Genomic DNA, 7,167 nt, shown 5'->3' with positions numbered 1-7,167 from the left:
AGAATGTTTGAAATTTTTGTGAGCTTTGTTTAAGGATTGAGTAACAAGTTTGGTTGAATTTGGTTGTATGCTGCCGTGCATAGCCCAAGCCCAAGCAAATTATTCAAGAATTGGATTCGATCTCATAATTATTTGCATTCTTTGTAGTTGCAATAGCCCGGTTTAAATTTTTTTTTCGAAAGAGAATTTTGTCTTTTGTTGTTTTTAGTTCACATTTGTTTAAATTCCCAATAATAGGTCGTGATCAGGAAATATTTTGAATGAATAATGAAGCCTGTAGCTCACAGTCCTCAACGAAACCCATCTGATATGGGATTAGCAAATAATATTTGCCCAATTTGCAAAAATATCTTAACAGATACCCAGTCATGCTATATTACAAATTGTAAGCATGTTTGCCATAAAACTTGTTTAGAACAATGGACAGAGTCAAGCTCTGAATGCCCAACATGTAAATTAACTTTGGAAGCCGGATCGTATAGATTAGTAGTAGGAAATTGTTCACCTCGCGCAGATCGCGCTGGTCCTTCTACCTCTGCTATGACTCGCCGCCCAGTGACAAGGAAATTGACAAAAGCTTTAAATATACCACAATTACCAGTAACAGCCCAAACAAATCCCCCTCAAGTGGTGCCATTAAACAATAGTGCAGCACAATCAGAATTATTAGAAGCCAGTCATACTACAAACCCTAGTGATGCCGTGGAATCCCGACAACATGCGCAGAGACGACGAGGTCGTCCGACAAATCCACGAAGGAATAATGGACCGGATTATACGGTTATTCAAGGCATGATTGAACAAACTTTGACTAGAGTCCTATCACAATTGAATGTAAATCCTCAGATTAGCCAAGTTGCCGAAGTTTCTCGTGAAGGTTCTTTTCCTAGTCAATCGTCAGTGAATGCTAGTAGGATTGCCGATATTATGCAGAAATGGAATTTAACATTTAATGGATCGGAAAATGGTCTTAGTGTCGAAGAATTCATTTATCGAGTGAAAGCCTTAACTGATGAGACATTAGAAAGTGATTTTCGTGCTTTATGTAAGCACATGCATGTCCTATTTGTAGGTAAAGCACGTGATTGGTATTGGAGATACCATAAGCAAGTAACTCACATTTCTTGGGTAGAATTCTGTACTGCCCTACGACAACAGTTCAATGATTATCGCTCAGAATTTATGAGCAAGGAACAAATCCGTTCTCGCAAACAAAAGGTTGGTGAGCCTTTTACCACTTTTTATGATGCAGTAGCTTCGTTGATGGATAGATCAGGAGTTAAAATGAATGAAGAAGAGTTGATAGAGACCCTGAAAAATAATTTGCTACCAGTACATAGACGCAAATTGTTGTTTGAGTCGGTTCACTCAATTGGACATTTGCGTAGGCTCGTGCAAATGAATGAGAATCTCATTCAGGAATTAAAAACAGTCTCAGAAGGAGTGGCGAAGCCAAAGTTGTCTTCTCAAAAACAAGTATACGCCATGGAAGATTTTTCTTCAGATTTAGAGTTCGAGACAGACGTAGACCCTATTAGTGAGATCGCTGCTCTGCGACAAGCAGGCCCAAATACCAAATGTTGGAATTGTGAGGTTTCTGGTCATTTCTGGGAAGATTGTCTGTCTGATCGACGTATTTTTTGCTACGGATGTGGAGCCCCAAACATATACAAGCCTCAGTGTCAAAATTGTTTGCGGAAAGCATCGGAAAACCGCCAGAAGGGCGCAACCAACAACAGCAGGTTGCCCCCGAAACTAAATCAGAACTAATTTTGAATTCAAACAGCTGTATTTCTCAACTTTTGCAACCTGTTTCGAAAATTGTACCACGAGACCCTGTTGAGATTACTTCTGCGAATACCAGCCCCTCAGATACTCCCTATGAGGACAGACTGAAGACTTATTTTGAGATAAGGGAAAGAATTTTAGATGAAGAGCCCCGTCTTCCGAAAAATAGTACCTTAAGGACTAAAAGATACTTTAAACAATTACAACAAACTCGTCATTTGCTAGTTTCTTCTATCTTTGGCAAACCATCTGATTTTCGCAGCTACGTCTCAGTCACTTTTTTGGATTTTGAAGAAAATGGTTTACTAGACACTGGCGCGAATATCAGTTGCATAGGTTCTTCGCTTGCAAATCAAGATTTTACTGTTTTTCCGGAATTTAAACCCATCAAATCTCACGTACAAACAGCTGATGGCAGTTCACAAGACGTCATAGGCGTGTTGAACGTTAACCTGACCTACAAGAACCAGCAAAAGCCCTTACAGCTTTACATTATCCCCTCTATCAAGCAGAGACTGATACTTGGAATAGATTTTTGGAGAGTTTTTGCACTCGCACCAAATGTGATTAGCATATTAGAGGAGGTAGAAGAGCCTGTTGCTCCCAATTCATACCCCTTAACGCTATCACAACGACAACAGCTAGAAGTTATAAAACAGCTTTTTCCCAATTGTGCAGAAGGTCTTGGCCGTACTAGTCTGATACAACATCATATTGAAGTTGGTGATGCTAGGCCAGTCAAACAGCGATTTTATCCTGTTAGCCCAGCTGTTGAGAAATTGCTTTATGCCGAAATTGATCGCATGCTAGAATTAGATGTGATTGAGCCCTCAACAAGTCCTTGGAGCTCGCCGATGCGTTTGGTTGTCAAACCAAACAAAGTTCGCCTTTGTTTAGACGCTCGTCGACTCAATGATGCTACCAAGAAAGATGCTTACCCTTTGCCCAGCATCGACGGTATTTTTGCTCGTTTACCCAAGGCCAACATCATTTCGAAGTTAGATCTAAAAGATGCGTATTGGCAAATCGAACTTTCGGAAGAGTCGAAGCTTCTGACAGCATTCACCGTACCGGGAAGGCCGCTATATCAATTCAAGGTTATGCCTTTTGGATTGTGTAATGCTCCTTCAACCATGTGTCGCCTGATGGACAGTGTTATACCGCCAGATCTTCGTTACTGCGTTTTTGGATACCTTGATGACTTATGCATCATTTCGGAAGATTTTTCGTCGCATATTGCTGTACTAGTTCGTTTAGCTCAAGAGTTTAAGAAAGCTAATCTTACTCTTAATATTGCTAAAAGTAGCTTTTGTGTAACCAGTGTGAATTATCTCGGGTATGTCATTGGTAGTGGAGGAATTTGTACGGATCCAGAGAAGATTTCGTGTATCGTAAATTGGCCCCCTCCTAAGAACTTAAAACAGGTTCGTGGCTTTTTAGGTGTTTGCGGATGGTATCGCCGATTCATTCATAACTTTTCTGACCTCACTTGCCCAATTACAGAAGTTCTGTCGAAAAAGAGAAAGTTTGAATGGACAACAGAAGCTCAAACAGCGATGGATCAGCTTAAAGTTACCCTAACTTCAGCCCCAGTTTTACACAACCCTGATTTTGATAAAAAGTTTTACTTGCACTGTGACGCAAGCGATTTTGGAGTAGGTGCTGTATTAATACAGATGACTGAAGGTAATGTCGAAGCCCCAATTGCATTTATGTCAAAGAAACTGAGTCGATCTCAACGAAATTACTCAGTTACGCAACGTGAATGTTTGGCAGTGATTTTAGCCATCGAAAAGTTTCGTTGCTACTTAGAATTGCAAGAGTTCGAAGTAGTGACTGATCACTCAAGCTTGCTCTGGCTCATGCGCCAGCAGAATGTTTCTGGTAGACTCGCCCGATGTATTTTTAGACTGCAACAGTATAAATTTGTATTTTCTCACAGAAAGGGAAAGGATAACGTTGTTCCAGACGCGCTATCAAGAATACCTATGGATGATAATACAGAAATTTGTGAATTGAGTGTAGCTCCTGTTATTGACCTTGAGTCAGATGCCTTTCTTGACTTAGATTATGTGAAGTTAAAAGACCATTATAGTCAGAATGCTAGTCGCTTCCCTGATGTAAAGACTGAAGGTAAGTTTCTTTATCTTCGTACTGAACATGCTTCAGGTGAGGTTGAGCAGGAAAAGTTGTCTTGGAAACTTTGGGTTCCCGAACGTTTAAGAGTGGACGTCATTAAACAAGCTCATGACAGTGTGATTTCAGCACATGGAGGCATGCAGAAGACTTTGGAAAAGATTCGTCGTCACCTTTATTGGCCAGGTTTAGCCACTGAAGTCCGAAATTACGTTAGAAATTGTGATACGTGTAAGCAGACAAAAGCCCCAAATTGTATTCTTCGCCCTCCAATGGGAAGTCAGAGCCCCACTTGTAGACCGTTTCAACGCCTTTACATCGATTTGCTTGGCCCATACCCCCGTAGCAAAAATGGCAATATAGGTTTGCTAATTGTTTTAGACCACTTCAGCAAATATCATTGGCTACACCCGTTGAAAAAGTTTACTTCTGCCAAAATACAAGAATTTTTGCTGACACAAATCTTTCATAGCTTGGGAGTGCCTGAGACCATAGTTAGTGATAATGGCACACAGTTCAAATCCAATGACTTTAATGCTTTTCTGACTGAACTTGGAATTTCACATGTTTATACCGCCCTATACTCCCCGCAAAGTAACGCAGCTGAGCGAGTCAATCGTTCTTTGCTTGCTGCCGTTAGAGCGTATATAGAAGATGATCAAAAAGAGTGGGATCGTCATTTGACCAGTATCTCATGTTCCTTACGCTCTTCATTGCATCAGTCGTTGGGATGTTCCCCATATAAAGTTCTTTTTGGATTGGATATGATAACTCATGGATCCGATTATAAGCTTTTGAGAAAATTAACTTTGCTAGAAGAGCCTAGGATGTCGTTAGACCGAACAGATAATTTAGCCTTGTTGCGGAAAGACATTCAAAACAATATTCGTAAGGCTTACGAATCAAATGTCAAACAGTACAACTTGCGTTCAAAACCAGTATCGTACAAAGAAGGTCAAGAGGTTTTCCGTCGAAATTTTTCACTTAGCAAGTTTTCTCAAAACTACAATGCTAAACTTGCCCCTCAATTCTTAAAATGTCGTGTAAAGAAAAAACTTGGAAATTGTTTCTATTTGCTAGAGGATTTGGCAGGCAAAAAAATTGGAACTTTCCACGCGAAAGATATACGCCAATAATTCCCTCAAATCTTCTGCCTAAGAGTTGCAGATTCTCGGGTGGATGTAATGGTCGCCTTAAAGGCACCATTCGAAATCGCATGGGTTAAGTTACTTTTATCGCAGCTCTGGCGACGAAAAGGTCGCATGCGATAAAAGAGGCTTTGGTATTCGTTCTCTTGTTCTGAGAAAACAAATGCAGCTGGAAATCATAAAGAGCTCCCATCCGCAAAGTATGCAGTTGTTTTTTTTGGGTTTTATTATTCGCAGTTTGAGATTTTGCATAAATATTCTGTTAAGATCGGGTGGCGCCATCTAGGTTCGAAACTTTACTACGACCGACTGGCAACCTAAAGATCAGCTGTCCCTTTTGACAAATCGTCTGTCAGTGTCAGTGTCACTGTCATTTTTCCTTCGAGAGAGAGGCTTATTTCCGGCTTCGGCCCACCTACACTCTTACGGCTACAAGCCAAGTCTTTTCCAATTGGCAGCCAACGAGACCAGACGTCTCAGTTTAAGAAGAAAACCAAAGGTGACTACCAACAGCAGCAACTTGTAAGTTTTTTTTTTTTGTCTTGAGAACCCTTCGATCGCTAACCAAAAACATAATTTAGATAAAGCTTAAAGCTCAAAGCTGAGGAAACTGCAGAGGAGGAGATTATTTGCTGGTTTATTTTTGGTTTTGCTAGTGAGCAAAAAGAAAAAAAGGAAAAACTACTGCCACGTGCCAGGTCCATCCAGGGTAAATATAAAAATATATTCGTCGCCTCAAGTGTTCCTAGTCCTAATTTTCTCTTCGATTTAAAAAAAACCAATCCAGGGCTTGGCAGCGGAATTTTTTTTGTGGCAGATGGACAAATTTTTTGTATGGAGAGGTTAAGGCCGTCCTGGGAAAAGTCAGCAGCCAGCGGAAAATTTAGTAAAAGTGGAAAGTGGAAATTAAATTAGCCAAGAAAAACCAGGCTTAAAAATAGTGCTTAAAATTATGACTAAAATTCCCCACCAAAAATTAACCTAACACGTGCAGCCTGAAAAAAAAAAAAAAAAAAAAAAAAAAACAATTACAGTGAAACAAATAATATATAAAGTGAAAAATAAAAGAAAAGAATAATGTGCAAAACGAAAAATTTTAATATATCCATGTATATATCTAGAAAGCTGTTCTGAAGTCAAGAAAGAAACGAAAATTAAGTTTTTTTATTTTTTTGTGGTTCCCGACACACTGAAAAAAAATAAGATAAACAGTCACATACAAATTAAAAGAAAAAAAAATGATTACGCTAAAAAAACAATAAATTAGAGTTATTTAAAATCTATCTTTTTTTCCCTTCTGTTAAAAAAAAAAAAAAAATATTTAAAATATATATATATATAGAAATAATTAAATAAATAAATAGAACCTTAATAATAGTATAAAACAAAAATTAAAAATTAATTAAAAATGGCCAAATTGTGAAGGAAAAAAATGTTGCGGAAAAGAAAAAAAAAGAATCGGTTGAGATATTATTAAAGTGTATTCAAAATTATCATTTGTGAAATCCCAATACAGAGAAAAAACTTTTAGTATAACCATGCCGATTTAATCTTTTAAAAAAAAAAAAAAAAAAAAAAGAAGGAAACCAAAAAGTGAGAAAAAATGGAGCAAGAAAGTTTTGTTCCAGCCGACCGTCGCCAAAGATCTTTCGCCACCGGAATTAATTAAGTAAGTTTCTTTCATTATTATATTTTCAATTATTATGATTTCTTTTTTTATTTGGTTATTTTCGTCATTGGTTAAAACTTATTTTCATTTAAATTATTATTTGCATTATTTTTTGATTTGAGCTCACTTCATTTCTCTCAGTGTTGCGTTACTGCCAAAGCTCGATATGTAAAGCCAACTTAATAAAGATAATGAGCTTTACTAGCGAGGGTGGTTTCAAAAGTTTCGCAGTCACTGCAAATTAAAACTTTTACTTTTTCCTTACTGTTTAAACTTTTGTTTAATTTTTCATTAATAGTTTTTCTTTTATTATTATTATTATTTTTTTTTTTTTTTTTAATTATTTATCTTTTTTGTTTTTTTTTTTATATATTATATTACCGCATTCTATTACATATTATTAACCCCGTTCTTTTCCAGCAACAT

The 7,167-nt window shown here is 37.6% G+C and overlaps 1 long non-coding RNA gene across 1 annotated transcript; it reads left to right on the top strand.

Annotated features, from left to right (window-relative positions):
- Nucleotides 1-5,478: 5,478 nt before the first annotated feature.
- Nucleotides 5,479-6,036, top strand: LOC122319997. Its single transcript, XR_006245436.1, has 3 exons — nt 5,479-5,594; nt 5,654-5,781; nt 5,860-6,036. It is a non-coding gene; the product is annotated as an uncharacterized LOC122319997 (long non-coding RNA).
- The last annotated feature ends 1,131 nt before the right edge of the window (nt 6,037-7,167 follow it).

Source organism: Drosophila ficusphila, unplaced genomic scaffold (genome assembly GCF_018152265.1).
Source record: "Drosophila ficusphila isolate 14025-0441.05 unplaced genomic scaffold, ASM1815226v1 contig_378, whole genome shotgun sequence".
NCBI classification, from domain to species: domain Eukaryota; kingdom Metazoa; phylum Arthropoda; class Insecta; order Diptera; family Drosophilidae; genus Drosophila; species Drosophila ficusphila.
Note: the sequence above shows the minus strand (reverse complement) of the source record. Positions and strands in the feature narration are given on the sequence as shown.